Source organism: Crocodylus porosus, unplaced genomic scaffold (genome assembly GCF_001723895.1).
Source record: "Crocodylus porosus isolate Cpor-Errol unplaced genomic scaffold, CroPor_comp1, whole genome shotgun sequence".
NCBI lineage: Eukaryota > Metazoa > Chordata > Crocodylia > Crocodylidae > Crocodylus > Crocodylus porosus.
Window position 1 is genome coordinate 52,307,133 of NW_017728947.1, and position 23,299 is coordinate 52,330,431.

The 23,299-nt window shown below is 44.7% G+C and overlaps 1 protein-coding gene across 4 annotated transcripts in view; it reads left to right on the top strand.

Moving 5' to 3' along the window:
- The first annotated feature begins 338 nt into the window (after positions 1 to 338).
- The window catches only part of TTBK2 (tau tubulin kinase 2), a 205,965-nt gene continuing 183,004 nt past the window's right edge, over positions 339 to 23,299 (top strand). For 2 of the 4 annotated variants that reach the window (XM_019551470.1, XM_019551471.1), the window contains exon 1: positions 341 to 500. The gene's annotated coding sequence lies outside the window, so the exon portion shown is untranslated. Of the gene's footprint in view, positions 501 to 23,299 lie in introns of all 4 variants that reach the window. The other 2 variants (XM_019551473.1, XM_019551472.1) reach the window with 2 other exon arrangements.

Here is a 23,299-nt window from a genome sequence, read left to right on the forward strand (position 1 = left end):
AGCCCCCAGGGTGCGCTTTGCTCGCCCGCGCATGCGTACAGCCCTTTGTGACTGCCCCGGGGTTCTTCGCCTCTCAAGCAAACCAGCAACCCCGGCGGCCCTGCCCACTCGCTCCGTCTCACTGTCGCGCCAGCCGGCCAATCACGCGGCTCGAGTCTCAGCGCCTGTCCAATCAGCGCCCGAGGGGGGCGGTGGTGTCGCCGTTAGGTGGCGCTCGGCTCGGCTCGGGGAGTGGAGAGCGGTGCGAAGGCAGGAGCGACCCGGTGGGGACTGCAGTGGGGATGGCAGCGGCGGCGGCGGCAGCGGTGGGGTTAACCCGGCTGGCGGGGGCCGCGGGTCTGGCAGCAGCGGCGGCGGCGGCAGCGGCGCCCCATTAAAGCACTCCCGACCGCTCCCCCTCCCCCCCTCCCGGCTCCGCATCACCATAGAGACGGCGGGCGCCGCGCGCGCCATGGGCAGCGGCCGGAGCTGCGGGGCGCAGCGGTAACCCCCGCCCGCAGGTGAGGCCGCCCGTGGGTGTGCGCGGGGCCGGGGCTGGGGGCGAGGAGCGGGCGATGGACAAAGATGGGCGCAGGGGGTGTCACCTTGAGGCTGCGCGGGGGCCGCTCTGCGCCGGGAGGCACAAAGGAAGCGGCGTCCGTGCGGGGCGAGGGGCCGCGGGAGGGGGGGGGGAGGGCTGGCTGCGGGAGCCGAGAGATCATTTAACATCGTTGGGAGACATCGATTATCGGGCGGGGGCGACCGCTTGTTTTCTAGTCGAGCGCCCTTTAAAAGCAGCTGACAACAATAGCTGCGCAGCGCTCCTGTCCCCGAGTGCGGGCTTCCCTTTTTTGGTTTTTGGTTTTTTGTTGTGCTAGTCCTCCATAGGCGATGCTGCATGAACGAACACGCACGCAGGCCGTGACATCTCGGTGCCGCACCTGAGAGAGACGCTCAGGCGATTAGAGGTCGCTAGCTATGGGCATGGTGTTGCTGGCCTCCCAGCACTGGCTTCCCACACTGAGTGTATTTGCTGTTCATGGGATGAAACCCAGTGACTGAAACTAGTAGCTTTTTCACTGCAGCTCCTCAGCTGTATGCCATGAAATGCACTAGCACAAGTTTTTGTTTTTTGTTTTCCCTAAAATTTAACTTATTTCACAGGTGCTATTGTGAGTGCTGGTTTGGTTTGTAAAGGCTGAACAAAGTGGTTGATGACAGCCATGGAAAAGTGACTAGTATAATGCACATTATTTGGCTCTCCAAATGTTATTTTTGGCTTGGTATATCCAAATATTGAATGAAATAATCCATGGAAATAGTTACTAACTGTATCCAGAAAATATTTCTGTTCCTTGATTTTTCTTTTCTTTTTTTTTTTGATCTGCTATTGTGGACTTGATAATCTGTGTAACCCCTTTAAACCCTTTGTAAGTATGGAAACATAAGAGTAAATGTTGGAAAACATGTCAGTCGAAGTTCTTGAGACATTAATTAGGTTTGGCGAAGTAAGGTATTACTTACTGGATGTTGCTTTTTAAAAAACATTCTAACACTGCAATTTTCAGAGGGGTCTTTCAGTGATTCAGTCAAAAGAGCTTGCATGTATCATGAAATGAAGGTTGGAAAAGGAAGTATTCAAAAAGAAAATATTTTCCTCATCCACAATCACATCTTAATAACTCAAATTTTCATAGTAAAAAAAAAAATCACATTGGACACAGCCAGTTATTTTTCTCTGTGTAATGTTAACTATCCACTTGGAACGCAGAAAGCACAAAATTTAATAAAAATTTGATTTGTATTCTCTAGTTAAACTGGTCTTGATCAAACAATTGGCATGCATTGAGAACTTGAAAACTGGTTCTGTTAAATCACTACACAAATCTGTAGAATTTGGATAAATAGAGAAACCAGCTATCCTTTCAATTTAAGAAAATACCATCCTTTGCAGTCTTGATGGGATGACCAATATATGGACCAACCACTATTCCTCCTCCTCCTCCCCCCCCAACTCTTAAAACACTCTCTACTCAAGTGACAAAAATCAGCCCCTTCTGATTGATGTCACAGATGACTGTGCTGCTTCAAGAAACTGAGAGCATCAGAATATACTGGGCTTAAGAGTGTGAGTGTACTATTCCTACAGATGTGCAAGAGTTAATTCAGTTTTGCAGGTTTTATTACACACCACATGTTTAAGAGGTCCAGGAACTGTAGGTTATGCATCGGTTAAAGATGACTTGCCATCAACCAGGTAACATACTGATTTATTTATTTTTGTTAGTGGTGAAAGAGATTTATTCAAAAGCTCTTAAAGAGACAAATGAAATAGAGAAAAGGTATTTAATTTTACGTTTGTTAACTGTTTTGAACATTTTAAAAGGGATTGAACATCTAATTTATCTCTAAGAATTTCTTTGTCTCATGTATTTCACTCAGTGCAGACAGTAGAACTAGACAGAGCAAATTCACTTGCTGCTTTTCCATGTCCCAGCCCCAGTGCTTTAGTGGTTGGTGCTGCATAGCTGCAGAACAATATCTAAATAAAGGTCAGGTTCCCCATCTTCACTGAAAACCTTAACAACCATATATACAATTACGTATAGTGTCTAAATTGACGCTGTGCCATGTGATGTCCCTACTTATTTTCTTCTCTGAAAACTGCATTCAGACTTTTACTTGGACAGTGTTTACAATCAGATTTACACTTTGGAAAGTAGATAAATCGACAACTCAGTTTTTTCGGTTTTTTTGACCATTAGACAACTTCTTCCATTTTTCCACTTACTAGATCCTAGGGTGTGTGGTTAGCCCTGTTACACTCTTGATTCCAAGATGTGCAGTAGGGAGCTCCCAAGGGAACTCCATAGCTATGAAAGGTATTTTGTTTCAGAACGTTCTAACCTCTTCTCATTTTGTGTCTTGTTATGAAAGAACTGAAATCACAGAAAAGTGGACACATTTTTAGTTGAGGAAAACAATCCATTATATAATACATAGTATAATTTTGTTAATGACTAGTGTTCATCAGCAGGCAAGCTCAAATTTTAACCCATATTCCCAGACATAAAACCGCTTACTGATACCAGTCGTTCTAAGGAATCACATGACCTTGTTTGCGATGTGATAGTCTTCTGAGCGTCCTCCCTCTACAGCAGAAATTCATTTAAAGTTGAATGATGATGCTTTCAAAATGGTGAAACCTCTCTCCAGTTTCAAAATTAATTTTCCCTAAAGCAGTTTTAACTGAGTATAAGACTAGTTTTGTTTTCTGCTAATGGACTCTCTTCAGCATTACAGATAGCATCAGAAACATCTAGAAAGCTGTGCGTTTGTTAGGGTTGTCATCATTTCTTCCCCCTCCCCCTCAATTCGTTGTACCATAAAAGTTGACTGGTTTCTAAAATTTTACTGTTTTCAGATTTACAAAATAAATCCTTTTTCAGTCACTGAAAGTTAATCTTTACTGGTTTTACCCTTCTTACCTGTTTATTTTGGCTTAAAATATATGTGGCAAAAAGTTAGCATATAGTGCTATTTAGAGTTATTTCTAAGGTCAGAACTTTACACTTCTGACAAACATAAGTTACTTTATATAAGCATTTAATACAAATATTTATTTTTTTGTTTGCTGTTTCAGTATGGATTACATAAAAAGCTATAATGGCTTTGAGGAAGCACCTTTGTCTCTTAGGTTAATAGTGGGAGTAGGTTTGTGTCTGTTTACTTTGCAGATAATGGCAAAAGACTTTCTTGGCTTAGATGTTGACTTTTTCAATGTGTAAAAAATTTACGTGACTTACGCAGTATTGAGATCCATATATACACAAATTATCTCTAGTAAAAGGTAATCAAAAGGTCTCTTTTTTGATAAACTGAGAGCTGGGCTAGTAGATCTAACATGGTCTACAGTCAGGACCTGTTGCAACTTGGGTTCACATGATAAAATTAGATTCCTTGACTAATAATACTTTATATTTACATTTTTGATGATTTCATACAGACTTTCCAACCATGTTATCCTAACTACTTGCTTACCATTCATAGATTTTAAGGCCAGAAGGCTAATAATGCATAATGCAGGTCAATAGAATTTATCTGAATTAATTCTGGTTCAGTAGCTGTGCTTTGAATTGAAGTGCATCTTTCAGGGAAATAAAAAAAATATCTAATAAGATGGTTTTAAAAGTGAGTGATGGAGAATCTTCTATATACCTTGGTAAATTGTTCCACTGCTTAATTAGTATCAGCCATCTAAAATCTCTGAATTTCTCTAGCATCAAGTTCCAGCCATTGGATCTTGTTATACTTTTGTCTGCTAAAGTGAAGAGCCCTTTATTACTGAATTTCTCTACATCTTGTGGGTACTTCCTGCTATAAAGTCACTCCAGTGTTTTCCTTGATAAGCTAAAGAGATTAAGCTTTTTAAACCTTTCGCTATCTGTAGATTTCTCAGTTTTTAAATACTTATTGTAGGTCTCTTCTGAATACTTTCCAATTTATCAATGTGCTTCTGAAGTGTGGATACCAGAGCCAGTCATAGTGTTTAGGAGCACTCATGCTAATGCCAATTACAGTGATAACATACTCCATGCTCTGGCCTGTATTTCTCTGTTTATATATCTGAGGATTGCATTTGTCCTGTTAGTTATCATGACACTGGGATCTCATGTGCAGTTGGTTATTTGTTATTAACCCCTACTTTTTATTTAATTCTTGCTTCCCTGGATAAAGTCTGTCTAGCAAGAGTGGCCTGCATTCTTTGCTCCAAGATGTATGACTTTCCAGTTAGGGGTAGATCTGGCATGAGGGGAAAGAGGGTTGGGCATGTGCAGCTTGAGGTCTCTAAACTCACTGGGTTCTCAGTGTGGGTGCTGCCACAACCTCTGTTAGCGTGGCTGCTGCGCACCTTCCTCTGGAATCTGCATGTGATTTGGCTGTATTGGAATGCGTAAGATGTGACTGTTCTGTATCGGTGACCTGTTGTCTTCAGCATTTACTACTGCCTCAGTGTATGTGACATTTGCAAACTTCATCAGTAACGGGATTAGTTGTTCTCTGAAGTCATTAATAAAAATGTTTGTAGTATAGTGCCAATACATGAAGCCTGCAGAAGCCCACTAGAAATACAGCTGCTCAGTAATGATTCCTGTGTACTTTTTGAGACCTATCAGATTTTAATCAATTTTAATGTGTGCCTGATTCGCTATTTTCAGTTGTGTTTTTTTATTTTTAATCAAAATGTTTATAGTAAGTTAGATGCCTTGCTGAATACTAAATACTTTACTAAAACATTAGCTCGACAAGAGCAATTTTCAAAAACCCATGTTGAATGGCATTAATTATATTACCCTCTTTTTCTTTTATTACTCAAGTCCTAATCATGCTTTTCCATTTTTTTTTTCCTGGGATTTGTATCAGTCTATCAGGTGTATAAATACCTAAAGTCATCCTGTTCGTTCTCACCTTCTCCCTCACCCCGTTATTTTTAATGTTAGCCCAACATTAGATATTTTGAAATCCTTTGGAACCTCCCCAGTTTTTTTAGGATGTAAATATCAACATTAATAGTTCATATAGCTCCTTGGAGAGTTCTTAAGTCCTTTTGTATGTTATTTGGACCTGCTGACTTAAAATTGGTAGTTTTAGTAGCTGTTGTTTCCATTTCAGCAGTAAAGAAGGAGAATGAAAGTATTCCTCTTTCAATTTCATGTTCCTTTGTAGACATATGGCTACATCATCACTTTTTTGTTCGATACATCAGTATTTACTGAACACCTTTTCTGCATTACTTACAGTGGTATTGTTTCTATGAAAGAATAAATTAATCCCACTGGTAGAGTTCACTTTTCTAATGTAATTAAGATTCCTTGTTGTTAAATCTGTACATAAGATTCACCTTGTTGCTTCTGTTTCTCTTAACAATTTATTACACTTCCATAATGGCGTGTCTACCATATGTTCTGGATCAGTGGTTCTCAACCTTTTTTGTACCAGGACCCATTTGTAAATTATTTACTGTGTTGGGACTGGCCACTGATGTTTGAGTAGAAAACGTACAAGTATTTTAGCCCCAAATAGTTATTACATGTGATACTACATTGCTGTAGCAATGCACTATAGTGACCTATGCCCCCGCCCCCTTCCTCCACCACACCATGGACCAGGGGCGGGCAGTTATTTTGGGCCACTGACTGAGTTTTGGAAAGCTGTCAAGAGCTGCATGGGTAGCCTCACCCCTTGACATGTGCCCTGCACCCAGTCACCATCTTGGGACCAGAAGTCCTACCTCTGACCTTTGCCACCAGAAGTCCTTCCCATACCTCTGGAAGTAATCCTTCAAGGAAGAGGGTTTGCTGTCTTATAACTGGAAAAAAAAACAAATCATATACTAAAAATCAAATACCCATAATAATATACTTTAATTCAATTAAAATTTTTGTCTTGATTTGTGTATTTGTGCTGTATATGTGGAAGTGGTAGCATAATAGCTCAAAATGCACTGTTACTCTTGTATAGGGGTGGTGGGGTTTGTGGGGAGTTGCATGTGTGTGGAAGAGGATGTGGCTGTTGGGTTTGTGGGAAGGGTTGGAGGGTATGTGGGGCATGCATGGGAGCGCCCTGCGCACTCCCCACAAAGCTGGTCAACACCTGCCCCTGCTCTGCAATAGCACAGAGTCCGAGCATGTTGGATCCAACTTTGAGGGAGCCTTCCCAAGTTTCCAATGCCCCATGTCGGGTCTGTACCAATATGTGATGCCCCCAGTGCCCTCAGCTGTACCCCTGTGCTGCCAGACCCTTCCTGGATAGCCCATGGTTTCTGGCAGCCTCAGGAACCCTCAGAATGCAAAAGTGTCCATAGGACTAAGCCTGCTTCTGGTGAAGCCCCCTGACTTGCCCTTAGGCCAGGGGCAAGCTGCCAGGGGTCTCTGGGCCCCTGATGTGCAGGGCATTCCCCTCCTCCCCCTCCCCCCCGATGTGGCGCCATGTCCCAGGGCTGGCCATGGAGGGAGCCAGCTGGACCCTTGCTGTCACAAGCCTTGCGGCCACCTTTGTTAACAGGGATGGGGCCCACAGTGTGGGAAGGGAGGCAGCACGGAAGTTACAGCCCATGCCTGAGGCTTGGGGTGGTAATGGCCTAGCTGCCCCCACAAGTGGCTCTGGCAGGCACTGCTGCCCTGGGGGGAAGGCCCAGCCTCCGCACCCCTGGATGAACGGAGAGGCTGCACCAGGAACTGGAGTGGGGCCGCAGCCACTTCTTTTGCTCTGGAAGCTCCTGTGGCTGCGAGGAACCAGGGGACCCCAGGGAAGTTCCTGGGCAGCTGTGGGGCCGCACAAGCTGGCAGGGATCCGGCTTGGGGTGCAGGAAGCATGGGGAGGTGGTGCAGAAGTTAAATTGCATGTCTGAGGCTTGGGATGGCAATGGCCCAGCTGCCCCTCTCCATAGGTGGCCCTAGCAAGCACCACCGCCCCTCGGGGGAAGGCCTGTCCCCCCGACAGGGGCTTGTCCCCAGCCCCAGGATGGGCAGGGAGGTTGTGCTAGGAGCTGGATTGGGCCCATGGCTACTTTTCTGCTCTGGAAACTTCTGTGTTCTTCCTGTGCCCCAGATTGGGTCTCTGTCAGCTCCTGTCACATCCAAGGGCCCTGGGTGCCCCCTGTGCTACCCCCGTGGGTCGGACAAGCCCTTTCCTGGCAGCCCCAGGCCTCCTGGCGGCAACATGAGCTGCCAGAGTGCAAATGTGCCTGTGGGGCCGATTCAAGTTTTTCTGTGGCTGCCTGGTCCTGGGGCAGGCTGCCAGGGAGGTGGGCACCTGCCTGGACAGCCTGGAGCCCAATCCTTTTGCCTATATGGGCAAGTGTGGGATTGGGATTGTGCCTGCTGTTCCTTGCCTGACTCTGGGGCTGGGGTGGGGGGGCCTGGGAGTGAGTGAGCACAGCTAGGCAGTGCCCTAGGGCCAGCACCAGTGGGGCCCAGAGTGGGAGGCAAGAGCCCGGGGTGTAGCTCGTAGGGCTCTATGGATCTGGGCTGGGCTGTGCCAGCAGGGAGAGAGAGGGGAGCTGCCCCACTAGCCCCAGAACACTGGTGTGGGCTCATACCCCCTCACTTCCAGCCCCTGCCACACCTCCACGGTCGGGCAGGGACCAGCATGCACAGCAGTCCTCCCCTGCCTCCTGCTCTTACCTGAATTTCCTGTTCCAGTGTAGGCACAAGCAGTCCCATGGTCCCAGGCCAGAAGCCTCTGCTAGGCAGGGGCTTCTGGCTGGGAAGTGGGGCCTGGCCACACAGGCCCTGCTGTGGCTTCTCCTGGGTCCTACTACCCCTGGATCCTGTCATTTTTGACAGGAGCCAGGGGGAGATAAATATTTAATTTTTAAAAAAATTTTAGGGGCCCTGTGGGCCAGATAGAATGACCTGATAGATTGGATCCAGCCTGCAGGCTGTATTTTGCCCATCCCTGCCATAGACTTACCTGCCAGAGGATGCAGTAGTTGCCTGGGTGCCGCATGCATGTGCGTGTACCTGATCATTGTCCTCCCACTCCCCCCAGGCTGCAAGGGGAAACCTACTCTTTCCCACATTTTTCTCTTTTAAAGGAGAAAAATCTGTGATTTTTTTTTTTTCCCCACATTTTTCTGTGATTGTTCATGACCCTCTGATATATTCTTCTTCTGATATATATTAACCCACTTTTGGGTTGTGACCCATGGGTTGAGAAACGCTGGTCTAGATGGCAGATTAGGGGTGGTTTAAAATTAGTGTGTGTTTGACCCTGCTTGGATTACTCAGCATCTATACAGACCATAAGCTGGGTCGCCTTTATATACAATATAATGCAAGATGTTTTTCTTTACTGTCTGACTAGCAATTTTATATTAGCTACTGCAGCCATTGAATGATTTTTTGATTTGAATACACTGACTGTTTTTCATGGGGTATGCACATACATCCCACACTATTGATACTCAGGGTTAGTATGGAGGTTAGTTACTGCATTAGCTGGGGTTGATCACTAATCTTGCAAAGCCTGGAGAAAATAAGAACAGAAGATCAAAGAAGATGGAAGACTGAGAGTGGCTGAAGCATTACTGAGAGGAGCCTTTTACAATAACAAGGCTCAGGGAAGCTGCACAGGTAGGGGAAGAGAAGCCCGAGAAACAAAGTGAGAAAGTAATCCCTTAAGAGAGGCTAGGTAGAAAGCTGCCCAGGAAAGCTGTGAGGAACTAGGAGGGGGATGAGCAGGACATCAGCCCTGGTTGCCAACTTGCAGGGGATGTCAGTATGGCCTCCTCCCCCTGGAGTCTTTGCCATGGGAAGTGCAGCTATGTGCAACTTGGCCAGGAGCTTGGAGCTAGGTACAGCCCCATGCCCAGTAGCATACCTGGGGGCAGAGGGGATTTTGAATGGCAACATCCCAAGGAGGTTTTGTCATGGGAGGTGCAGTCTTGCAATTGGAGGTGGGGAGAAGATGGGGTACTGGGGGGATGGGCCTAGGGAGCCTGCACTGCTGTTTGGGTTGGGCTACTGCAGTCAAGAGACTGCATTGCTACAGCAGTGACTGCTACCCAAGGAGAGCCTCCTTGGGTAAAATTCCCTCCCTGTGGCTGCAGTGGTTTGCATAATCCCTGTACCCCAGCACCAGACACTGAAACACCTTGCTGTGCTTCTGTACTGAGGTAAAACTGGCTAGAACCTGGGGGAGTGGGTGGGCTTGGATTTTCTCCTACTAGCCCTCAAGCAGAGGGTTTGCTGAAATCTGGAGAAACTACCGTGGTATGCCAGTGCTGCTTCTGAGACTCAGCCAAGAAGCATGCCCTCACCCACTTGCTCCTGATCTGCATGTGCCAAACTCAGAAATGTGGTAATGAAACTGCCTCAGTCTCTTGTCTCCAGCATGCCTTTTTTGGCAGTAGGTCTGGACTAGTTAGAGCCTACAGGCACACCAAAGTCAAGGTGTACAGAGCTGTTTTTATTTCCACCCTACTGCGTGGTGCTGAGTCATGGGTCTTATGTTGCTGCCATATACACCTCCTTGAGCACTTCCATCGGCACTGCCTCTGCACCATTCTCAAGGTTCACTGGAAGGGTTATGTCTCCAATGTGGAGGTGCTACAAAGAGCCAATACCACCTGGATGGATGACAAAGGCTGTGTTTTATGGGGGAAATGACAATGGGGAAATGCAACAGAGGGGTCCCACTCAAGTGCTTCAAGGACACTCTGAAGAGGTCCTTTTCTGCCTGTGTTATTGACCACAAACTGTGGGAAACAGATTGCACATTGTGATGTCTGGCAGCTCCAAATCAAAAAGGCAGCAGCCTTTTTTGAATGTTAACACAGAAGGGGAAGAGGAGTAGGAGGAAAGATGCACCCTTATTTAGTAGCAATCGGCCATTCATGTATAACTGCTGCAGCAGGATTTGCCTCTTTGCAGTTGGATTGATTAAGTCACCAGCAGGTCTGCAACTGGTGTGGACAGTTACCTTCCTAACATCTTGGTCTGCAAAGACCTGTCAAGAAGTGGCTTTACTTCATCTTCCTCATGTGCAGAATGGGAATGGATAAGTGAGGATGTGCTTCTGAGAGTGCTACGTAAGTGGCATAGACGGAGAAAGTCAACAGATCCATAAGTTGAGTGGCAGTTGGTGGCATAGAAGGAACAACTAAGACAAGTTTATAACAGTTCTTCCCAAAGCTATGGGAGGTAACTAGTGAACAAACACTGAATATGGACGCCATCCTTTTTCTTCTGGACTCTTGTCATCCCTTTGATTCTGGATGAATTTTCTGAGTCACTCAGTTTGAGTAATTTTTTTAAGTTGCTCCTTAGGTCACTCTTGATCTCTTAATGATAAGATTGTTGTATGGATATCCTAGGTACCAAATGTTTTGGACTATAATTTGATTTGTCTTATTTATTCATGTATTGCATGTCATCGTCAGTTCTGCTATTCATGGATGATCTGTACCAAAGCTCATTGATGGGTCTTGAGGTAACTTAAAAGTCCAATCCTTGAGCCACTGATGCATCCACAGAAGTTGTCTTTCTGCAAGGGAGGGTAGGCTGCAGGCTGGGACTCCTCTTCTTTTCCTTCCTCTATGCTCTCTCTGCTTCTAGTGCAAGATGCTTTATCTTGAAACAGGCTTCCCCTTGGTTGAGGTTGCCATGCCATTAGAGTTGATTAACAGCCAACTACTCCCAGCTCTTGATGTCAGTGTTTGTTCTCTTGAGGTGTGCCTTCAAACGTGTCTTTGTAGTGTTTCCTGAATCCACTGTGAGATCTCAGGCCACAACTAATCTGGGAGTAAAGCATTTGTTTTAGGAGTCAAGAGTTGGGCATCTGCGTGCAATATCTGGTCCAGTGAAGTTGGTGCTTAAGGACTCAATGCTAGTAACATTAGCTTCAGAAGCATGCTGGTGTTTGTGCAGTGATCTTCCCATTTAATGTGGAGGATTTTTTGGAATTGTCATTGATTATTCTCCAGGCTCTTGAGAGGACAATGGTAGGTCACCCACATTTCACATCTGTAGGAGAGAATGGGGATTACAGCTGTATTATAGACATGGATCATGGTATCTTTCTGTAGGCAGCAATCAATAAAAATATGCTGAAGTAGTTTCCCTAAGGAGGCACTTGCAAACTGGATCCTGTGCTAGATATTTTCATCAGTGTTCACTCTCTAAGAGGTGGCTACTCAGGTAAAGGAAGTGTTTCACTACCTCCAGGGTCTTTCCTTGTATGGTAATTTGAGGAGAGGGGTCACATTCATGGCCTGGAGCAGGCTGACAGAACACTTTAGTCTCCTCAATTTTGAGACAGACGCTCAAAATTTGGTAGGCTTCAAGAGATCCAACGCAATAAGGAGGTTTTCCTCTGCGTGAGCAAGGATGGTTCAGTCATCGGCATACTGAAGGTCAAAGAGGTGGTTTTGAATACTTTCAGTGAAAACATTATCTCAGATTGAATATCTTTCTATCCATTCAGTGTCAGTTGTAGAAGGGAAGCAGTCCTTAGTGAAAAGCAGGATGACAATTTTAAAAAACCCCCAAAACCAGAATTGGGACTATGCCACAGCCTTGCTTGACTGCAGTTTGGATGACAAATTGAGCTATCTCTGGTCTGCTGTAAAGAACAGTCATAGTCATCTAGTTACAAAAGAGCCTCAGGACCTTGATGTAGTCTTTGGAGCATCCAAACCTGCCAGTACTTTTCACAGTTTCACAATTGATGGAGTCAAAGGTCTTGGTAAGGTCAGTGAAGGCCTTTTATAGAAGTTCTGATGTTGTTCCCAGCACTTTTCCTGGACCTGGTAGACAACAAAGATCATGTCAGTTGCCCCACAGGATGGTCTGACACCACACCTGAGATTCCAGCAGGATTTGTTCAGTAAGTGGTAGAAGATGGTTCAAGAGGATGTGGGTATTTTCCCTGCTGTGGAAAGGTTTATACTTTGATAGTCTCTATGAATGGGCGTCTCTCTTTTCTTGAAGATGATCATAATGTTGGCATTCCTTAGGTCCCCAGAGATTTTCTTGTTCCAATTCTGAAGAATAAATTTGTGGAGACTCAGTGCTGGTTCCTCACCTCCAGCCTTGTAGATTTCAGCAGGTATGCCATCTGATCCGGTAGCCTTATTGTTCTTGGTTTCCTTAATGGTATGCCAGAATTCTTCCAGGATAAGAGGGTTGACAAGGGGTCAGTGGATGGACTCGATACTACTGGTATCACTTACAGTAAACTCACAGCTCAAGCGTGTGCCCACGTGCTCTTTTCTTCTTGCTTGAATAAGGTTCATTGTCTTCGAGGAGCATGAAGCCATCTTGTGATCAGAGGAAAGTAGGACTGGGGGAAGCTGGACTGTAGATGGCTTTAATTGCTTGGAAAAATTATGCATGTCATGATTGTCAGCATAGAACCAAATCTCCTTGGCTGTACCTTACCACCACTGACTTCTGATTTCCCAGATCCTCCTCTGAGCTTCGGCTTTGAAGAGCTAACGCATCTCCTTCTGCTGAGATGAGTTTTCATTTTGCCAAGCAGAACCAGTCCTTCTCTTCCTGAAGAGGGTTTGGATCTTGGCATTACTCTCATGAAACCAGTCTTCATGTCAGTGGGTGGTATAACCAATGAATTCAGCTCAGGCCATATGGAGAGTGGTTTTAAACCTCTTCCAAAGTTCCTCAATGTTGCCTTTGTTTGTGGGCAGGGGAGAGGGTTTTTCATGAAGACACTCTTGGAGGTCCTTATAGACCCTTGGGTCTTGAAGAGGTGTGGTGTTGAGAGTCCTTTGCATTACTTTTGGCTGTTTTTCAGTGTTTTGGAGTAAGCTGGATTTTTATAATGGATTTGAGAAGATGACAATCTGTCCAGCAGTCCTTGTGTGGCTTATGGGATATAGATATCCATTCAGTCACGGGCTCTAGCAGTAACAGAGTAGAGGAGGTGCCAGTCCTTAGAGCAAGGGTGTTGGGTTTTTTTTCCCCTTCAGGTAGTCCTATATATGTCACTGTCTGAAGATGGGATTCATAATGACAAGACTGTGTTCTGCATGTTTGCTCAGAAAGATGCCACTGGAATGGTCTTTCCCCTACTCCTTCCTTCTGAATGGTGTTACTCCAGAATTCTTTGTCATTCTTGACGGTGGTGTTGAAGTCGCCAAGGAGAATGATCTCGTCTTCTTTTTAAGTGTTAGTCAGAATGTAACAAAAATTGGAGTAGAACTGTTCTTTAACATGGTCAGCATCAAGTATTGGGGTGTATGCCCTAATGACAGTGGCGTACTGGTTGTTGCTGGGCTTAAGGTATCGGGTTGTAAGACGTTCGTTGATGCCCACAGAGAGCTCCACAAGTTGACTAATGAGCTGATTTTTTGATGGTAAAATCAACACCGAGACTGTTTCTGTCCTGGGCTGGTTTCCTCTTCCAGAAAGTGTACCCTGCATTCTCTTCCCTCTGCTAAACCTCGTGGTCGTTTTGTCTCACTCGGATCTGCACTGTCAATATTGTATCTTGCTAGAACCTTGGAGACTGGCAGTTCTTTCTGGTCATTCACTGTGTTGGTGGTCCATCAAGGTGTGGCTATTCCATGTTTTGAAAATCGTTGTTTTTTTTTTTTATGTTGTTTTCAACTGCAGAGAGAGTGGTCACACTGCATGCAGTTATCTATCTAGAGGATTTCATAGACATTAGGGCTGGAAGGGACCTTGGAAGATCATCAAGTCCAGCCCCCCTGCCCAAAGGGCAGGAAGTCAGCTGGGGTCATAGGATCCTAGCAAGATAAGCATCCAAACTTCTCTTGAAGGTGTTCAGTGTAGGTGCTTGAACCACCTCCAATGACAGGCTCTTCCAGACCATGGGGGCATGGACAGTAAAGAAATTCTTCCTTATGTCCAGCCTGAAACGGTCTTGCAGTAGTTTATGACTGTTCAACCTCATCATCCCTTGGGGTGCTCTGGTGAACAAATGTTCCCCCAGATCCTGGTGGTCACCCCTGATAAACTTATAGGTGGCCATCAGATCACCCCGAACCTGTGCTTTTCCAGGCTAACTGCTAGATTCACTGGTCCCATTGTCGCCACCACTGCTTTATCGCTTCAGGGCTTTTGAAGGTTGGTGCAGGAGAGCATGTTGTTTCTTGTGGTAGAAGCCTGTTATGACTTTTGTTTAATGTGAGGAAGCTGATGCATGGAAACAGCCACGTGATCTTGACAAGGTGCGGATTTGAGCTAGTGGCAAGGGAGAACCCTAGACGACAGATCTTGTTGCAGTCATCTTCTGTCTTTACAGCTGTTGAAATCCTGACATCTTCTGCCTCATCTGCAACTGAGGGCTTGGGGTTGGACCATAGTTTGTCTGGAACCTCCCCTCAGGCTTGTTTGCCATGGGTGATGCTGCCAGGAATGCGAGACTCTGGGCAACATAGCTCTGAGGGTCATTGGGGCACGCAAGCCACTCCACCACCTCAAGGTCTCAGTCTGCAAAAAGGATATTGGATGACCCCAAATAAGATACGCACCTTGTTTTGGGAAGGTAGACTAAAAAAAATATTGTTCCTTTTAACCAGACTAATAAAAATCAGTTATCTTGTCTAAGACATTCACTTACCTTTTCCCCCAGAATTAGCAACTGAAAATTAAAGTGTGGTAAGTGATCAAGTAAGGTCTTTTCAGATTCTTTTTATAAGAATATTTCTCCAGTGCCACAGCACAATGCATTTCAGGACCTATGTCAGTCTGTTCCTTTACCTCAGCAGTTAGTTATTTGTTTGATATCTTACCTCTGTTTTACCACAAAGACTGAGGCTAATAATAATTCTTTTCTGTCAATATTTGACAAGGTGTACTTTCAGTCACTGTCAGGCAAGAGATCTCTCCCTCCATCTTAGCGCTGTGAAGAGCAGAAAGTTAAGACTTGTTTATTACTTAGCACACCGGTAAAGAAAAGCTAGATATAAATATAATTTTTGTATCTTTAGTACAGTCTCTTATTTTATGGCAAATCTCTTTTCCATTATGCAGTAGTCTTCTATTTGTTTTATCTCCAAACCATAATGCGTAGTTCAGCATTCTTGCATCCTTTTGTATGTTTACTCATTTTGGAATGGTTCTCCAATACAGTAAATTTGTAGCTCTTTTCTTCTAATTATACTGGTAAATGCCATTAATAATATATTCTCTCCTATAATAGATCTAGGGCTGAATCTCCTGTTTCCTTTTTATTTGCTTTCTCAGCCTCTCTGGTAGTCTTATTCTTGTTCTTCTATTGCTGAGGATATGGCATATTCTGTTTTATATCACTACCGTTGTCTGTCTTGGACTTTAAAACAATGTTTTACTGTGTAGGGGAGTCATGAAGAAACCATAACATTTTGGTGTTTGAGCAGACATCCAAAAATACAGAAAGCTGTATATACCTGTTTGGAAATTGAGGGAATAAGGAAGGTTCGCAACCTCTTTTCTATTTAAAACAAACAAAACAAAACAAAAAACAAACAAACAAACAAAAAAACCCCAGTCAATACAGTTCAAGAAAAGATGAAAATTAATATTCTGCGATGTGCAATCCTAAGCTTTTGTAAATAAAGACCATTCTGCAAACCGTGTATACAATGTCCATCATTCAAAGAAATGGGGAAGACACTGAAGATTTGCTCCTGAAAAGCATAATAAATACACAAAACCTTTAAAGTAAAAATAAATAAACAATTTATCTTCAGTGCATCCACTGGCAACCATCCTTTACTTTTACTTTGCACTGTACTTTTATCGTATCTAGAGATTATGCAGGGGAGACTCGAGCCCCACCCCCAAGACGGGGGCTGCCCCCTGTCTAATCTCAGTGGCAGGGCCCCTACCCCCCGCTCCCCTTTCACTTTGGAGCATTCCCTGTATACCTTAAGGGGTGTACCCTTCTGCATGCAGGATTCAGGGCAAGGCTGAAAAGAAGCACTGGGACCCAAGGCTGTACTGGGCATATGCTTATGATTAGCTGATAGTTGACATGTGGACTGGGGCAATCTCAGGTCTGGGACACATGCTATGTGTTCAACATAAGGCACTATACAAACTAGCCACAGTATACATGGAACATCTTTGTGGCTGGTTTGATTATTTTATGGCACCGTAAATTGGTTAATCATGTGGCATGTTGCAATTTGTGGCATGATTAGCACAATCACACTATAAATGTAAAGTCTGCTGCCTATACCCCCAGCTAGGAAATGCAGGCTAAATTCAGATTACTTATTAAATTGCAACAAGGAAAACCAAACAAATTATATAGAAAAGTCAGAGTGCATTTAAATTAAAGTATGGAATTTCACATCAAGTGGTTTCCTACTAAAGAGGAGACAAGAACATTTGCCCCATCTTAAGTCTGTATACCTAATGCAATATAACTCTGGAGGTATTGGTTATCCCCATGACATGTTAGATTCTTGCTGCATGTGGAAGGGGCTAGTGAGGAGAGCGATGCTGTTTTGGCAAGTGCTGCAGTGGTATTGAACCTTAAGTCAATTTTACAAAATGTCTCGTCTTAATAGCATTCCCAGGAGACCTCAGAACACTAATAGCTGTTCCTTATGGTCACAAGTAGGTAAGGGGTCATGTATCACGACATTATGTATTTTCCTATAACTCATCATCTCTCTGACTTGCTGGTTAATAATACCCTACCAGACTTAATGCTTTTTTACTCTGAGTGAGCTTGTTAAAGAACAGTCTCCTCCTTTTTTGAAGAAACAGGACTTTTCAGTACTTTTGAAGTATTTTTTTTGGTATACTATAATAAATCCTATTTATAGTTTGACCTAATTTTCTGCAAGTTAACATTTGTACCTTGATTAAAACCTTGATAATGTTTTAATACTAAGGGATACATCCATAGTAATTATAGTAACTGATTTGAGTAAGATTGCACTTTTTTTATTAAAAAAAATTATAGGAGTTTTCAAGTCATGGTAGAGACAGTTCTATTGCAAATAACGCATTTTTAATTACATTGGTTAGGAATTCTAGCTTAAAACTTGGTTTTTGACTTTTATCAAATATTACAAAATTCCCACTTCAGATTTTTTTTTTTTTAAATAACCTTACATTTCAAGCACTACATATATATTAGAGAAATGGTGCAAAGAACTATGTAAGATTTCAAGCTGAAATATTGTACCGTTGTATGTTTTCTAAATCAAAGTAATGACAGTCAAATGCTGTAGGATAGTTTTGCCCTCTGATGGGGGAGGAGGCGGGGAAGATAACATCCGACACTTAGGACACAATTGCTGTTAGAAGAATAGTTAAATGAAGGAGCAGGAGAAATGGCAAATGATGGAGAAGTTACACAATAGAGCAGGGCTGTCCAACTTGTAAGGTCTCAGAGGCCACACACTGTGGGGACCATACCAGGCAATCAACGGGGCACTGGAGCATATGGACAGTCTCCCCCTGCTGCTCCATGTGTCTGTATGGCATGCCCCACCCCCGTTGCACTAGATACACGTCCACTGTTCTGCATGGTTGTGATTCTTCCCCCTCCTGCTGTATTGTGTGTGTACTCTCACAGGCACTTCTTATTGCTGCCTCCTAGGCAATAATTTTAGACCCTATACATTCAGAATAAGTTCAGTCAAGTGACTGGAATTACTTTGGATTTACACTGGTCTGACTTGGAGAAGAATCTCTGATCCTGTCTCTTTTTTCCCCCCCTCACACCTTCCTTACCTGGCTTTCTTACCACAAAACAAGACATTAACCTCTCTGAGTGCTGAGGTTAATCTTTACCTCCCGGGAACAAAGCCACAGAGTAACCAATGTAATGAATATGCATCTTTTTGAAAGGAGATTTGCATAATAATACCCTAGGAATATAAAAAGTAATCGGGCAAAATTAAAAGGTCTTCAAAGAAAGAAGAAATCAGTGAAACGGAGCATGATTATCATAGAATTGTAGAACCAGAAGGGACCTGTGAGATCGTTAAGTCTGCTCCCCTGCCATGGGCAGGAAGTTGTTGGGTTCAGACAAGCTCAGCAAAGTGCCTGTGCCAGCCTCCTCTTGAACACCTCCAAGGATGTGTTCCAGATTCTGACGACTCCTACAGAGAGAAAGTTCTTCCTTGTATCTAGCCTGAATTTACCCTCTGTAAACGTATGCCTTGTCCTTGTCCTCCCTTGAAGTGACTTCCTGAAGAGTTGCTCACCTAGATCTTGGTGTTCACCCCGATGTACTTGTAGGCAGCTATTAAGTCGCCTCTCAGCCTTCTCTTACTCAAACTGAACGGGCCCAGTTATATCTAATTGTAACTTTTATTTATGCAGAAGTCCTGGCGCATAAAAATTCATACAGTGGGTTGATAATCCCATTTTTTTTTTTATTCATCTCTCTATTACCTGTGCCTGATGCAGAGAGCAACTATACCTCCTAGAATGGTTTCAACCAGAGACCAAGATGGAGAGTAAATTCTTTCTTGTTGGTTTTTTTATGTCTCCTCCTTGAAGATGCTATTGCCACTACATTGGACCTTGGCTAATCAAAAGTAACTTTGACATGTCTTACAAACATTGAAGGGATTGGAAGATTGTGTAACAGCACCACTTAAAGATGCCTGCCCTCAAATTTGATGAAAATTACTGGGGAATTAGTAGGGATTCAAATTGGGCACATCGTGGATATGCCACAGTTCGATATGCATAGGATTTCACTCATTATCAGCATCTTGGATACCATAGGATCAGGGTGAAATTGATGTAAATAAAGTCAGTTTAATTTGCTTTTGCTTTTTCCAGTATCGCATAGTGAACTGTTTTTGTAGGAGCAGCTGGAAATACCAATATAAAACTGGAAGCTTTTCCCCCTGCATTAAGTTCTGCTGCTTTATAGTCATTACAACTGGCTTCTCTCTGACATTGGCAACAAAAGTTGAGGTGCCTCTTGATGATGGCCTCTCTCCCCTCTGCAAAATCTGAAGAGAAAAATAGTATTGGTATCTAGTTGCCTGCCCTCTAGTTTCTAACTTTTTTGTGTGAAGACTGTGCTGTGATAGTATATATGATTGACTGATGTTTAGATATCCGTTCCTGATTTCTCTACTGAACAGCAATAGCAAAGGCAACTGCAGAGCAAGTTTCCCTTCATAGTCTTGCAAATATGTTTCAACCACAAAATGGACTGATAGGCTTGCATGGCTGTTTCAGTCCTTGGTTACTTTGCTGAAATTGTTGACAAGAGGCTGCACCCAGATGAGTGTGGCTATGTGGTGCCACAGACATGTCTACAGCACCACATATTGCACATACAGTTGTATTCTGTGCTGCAAGGGAGCAACGTGGGGTGGGGCTTTTCACCCCTGGATATCTAGGGGTTAAAAAAAAACCCCCCACAGGAAAACAAAACCCAGCGGTGCACCACTCAAAACCAGAGCGGGGATGGCAAGAGCCGCACTACACTGCTAGCCAGGCTCTGTGCAGCAGGATTGCCACCGCTACAGCCCCAGGATGCCCCCAGGACCTCAGGTAAGGCTGCTGAGGGCAGCACAGTGCTGGCCCCAGCTTCCCCTACCCCACCTGGGGTAACTTGTGTGCCAGAAGGCATGTGGCACAGGCATTCCCTGGGGACAACTACTGGTAGCACAGGATGTGCCACTGGTAGTTGTCCCCAGGAACCAAAGGTCCAAGCATGGGTGAATGCAGCCAGAGGGTCAACTTCTTGGTAACTTCTGCAATGTAGGTACTTTTTAATGAAAGACTGGCTGAGGCCACTAAACAGTTTAAGGGGATTCACTTTCAGTTGTGACTGACAGTTTGGACTAGATTTGAACCAGTAGCTCAGAAGTATTACTCTTTATACGGAGAGTAACCTCAATGATTTGGTACTCTTGTGTGGTAGTTATTTAAATGTGGGTTGCTGGAGTTTAATGTAAGGCTGAAGATTTTCCTGATGCAGGTGCTGAGGGAATTAGCTGGTGTCATTGCGGAGCCATTGGCATGGTTGTTTGAGGACTCCTGGTGCTCAGGCCAAGTCCCTGAGGACTGGAAAAGGGCCAATGTCGTCCCTATTTTCAAGAAGGGGAACAAGGAAGAGCTTGGCAACTACAGGCCAGTCAGCCTCACTTCTATCCTGGGGAAGTTCTTTGAAAAAATTATCAAGGGCCACATTTGTGAGAGCCCTGCAGGGGAAGTGATGTTGAGGGGTAACCAACACGGCTTTGTGTCAGGTCAATCCTGCCCGACTAACCTGGTCTCTTTCAGTGAGCTCTAACAAAAAGCTTAGATGTGAAGGAGGAAGTTGATGTCATCTTCTTGGACTTCCAGAAGGCCTTCAACACAGTGTCCCACCCAATTCTGGTGGGCAAGCTGAGGGACTGTGGCATTGACAAATACATGGTCACATGGGTGACAAACTGGCTCCAGAGGGTAGTGGTGGATAGGTCGAAGTCGACCTGGGAGGGTGTGGGCAGCGGAGCCCCCCAGGGTTCGGTGCTTGGGCTGGTGCTGTTCAACATCATTAGTGACCTGGACAAGGGTGTGGAGAGCACCATGTTCGAGTTCGCTGATGACACCAAGCTGTAGGGGAAAGTGAATACACCGGCAGGCAGGGACCGCATCCAGGCAGACCTGGATAGGTTAGAGAAGTGGGCAGATCTGAACAGGATGCGGTTCAACAAGGACAAGTGCAGGGTGCTGCACCTGGGGAGAGGGAACCAGCATTATGGTTATAGGTTAGGGGCTGACCCTCTCGGCAGCACAGAGGCAGAGAGGGATCTTGGAGTCAGGATTGACTCCAGGATGAATATGAGTCGCCAGTTTGACAAAGCAATAGGCAGAGCCAACCGCACCCTGTCCTGCATCAACAGGCTCCGTCTGCCTGGCTTTCACTCGAGGCCTTGACCACCCAGCTGGGCATGCACTCTGTCTGCAGCGTGGGCCATCTCCTGTGTGACATCTGGGCTGCTCTCCTGTTGGAGGCAGCAGCCACCCTGGATGATCATCTCTGGGCAGGCCAGGTCCCCTGCACTGCGAATGTCCTGAGCAAGGTTTTTCCTGCATTACTAGTCACCCTGGCCATGGCAGGCAAGCTAGTTGGTGAACCTGGTACTCCGCTGATCCTTCCTGCACCTCCTGACAGTGACATGGGTTGCCCCTTTGCTTTTCTATTATGTAGAAGCCTATATGCCTAGGTGGTTCATGTCCACCATGCCCAAGTGCTGGTGGGTCACCCCAATACACTGTGGCAAAGGTGCCTGGGGCTGCCAGTTCCCCACCAGCCCACCCAGCAGTGTACACATTGTATAAGCCACCAACGGTCAAGAAGACTGGGGTTGCTGCAAGGCATCCTAGCCACTCGTACATTTGCATCCCACTTTGACCTAGCTGCCTCGACGGCCTGTCCCTTCTGCCCATGGGGCATTGAGGAGAGCCTCTTTCATGCCTTCCTTGACTGTCCCCATCTGCATCCATTTTTTTTCACCCTCCACCACTGCTGCAAGTGCTGGGCAGGAGCTTCTCAGAGACCACCTGTGTGTGCTCCTACCCATACCAGGCAGCTGAAAAGGGCCCCATCTGCCTGGCCAACTTCTTACTGGGTCAGGCCAAGCTAGTCATCCTCAAAAGCCGCTGAAACTGGCCTGCCGGGACCGGCTCAGATGATGCCCTATGGCTTTTCTGCCTCCTGGTGCAGGCGCACTGGAATTTGAGTACGCTGTGCTCCGGCAGGTGGTGCCCACTTTTGAGACACACTGGGCCCTTGAGGGAGCGCTATGCCATGTGGAGGATGGCCATCTTGAATACATGTTCTGATGTCATGACTGGTCTGGGCAACTGGGCTGGCTCAGTGTTGGACTACTACTTCCAGCTTGTGCTGCATCCTAGGCCTTCACCAGGTTGCTTTTTTGCTGTATTTTGTGTGGGAAGTTGAAGCTGTTGTCACGTGTATGATTGGCTAGAGCAAGGTATGAATTGTTTATTTATAGTTATAATCATGTGGCCGGAACTCCGACCACATAAATAGCATGTAAGACACGACGTAGAATATAGCGAAGGTGTCTGTCACAGTGTGATGTGATGAATGCTATGACATGGTGTTTTTGGTTTGATAGTAATTAGTTTGTTTTTTGCTTTGTAAGCAGGTAAGCTTTTTGTATCCCTGAACCCCTGAATAAAGTAGTTAAAAAGTCAAAGTCCTTCCTTCCTTTCTGGTTTTTTTTTTGTTTTTTTTCAACAATGAAATGTCCATAGTTAATAATTTATGATACTTGTTTTTACTCACACTGCCCCCTACTGGAAAAAAAAATAGCTGGAATTACATACTCAGCATTTGAAGCACATCTTCTCCTCCATATAGAATTTTATCTGGAGACAGAAGGATAGTTTAGCTTAAAATATTTCTCTTAGGAATTTAGCTAGATTTATTTTTGAAGGTAAAAATCACCTTAAAATTAAATGAAATGTTTTGGACTGAGCAAGCTGTTTCATTTGGCTTAAAATGTTTTTCCCCTCTTTTATATTTTGTTAAAATGATGTTAAAAATTTTGGATCAATATGGAACAGCATTTCCTTCCTACTTTTTGCCACAAAAAAAAAAAAAAAACCAACAACCATGCACATATTTTGACAAAAGAAGCACTTTTATTAGAAGCAATGGAATGCCTGCCTCCATTTCTAGCTTGACTACTAGATCAAGATCATCTGGACTTACAGGCTTATGTGATATTGTTGCTAACGCTGTGCAAGGAAAGTTTTACTAACCAGGTGGGGCCAGAGAATAACCCTAAGTCTTTCCTGGAAACATTTTAATATCAGATATCTACCAATGTCCCCAAGATGAG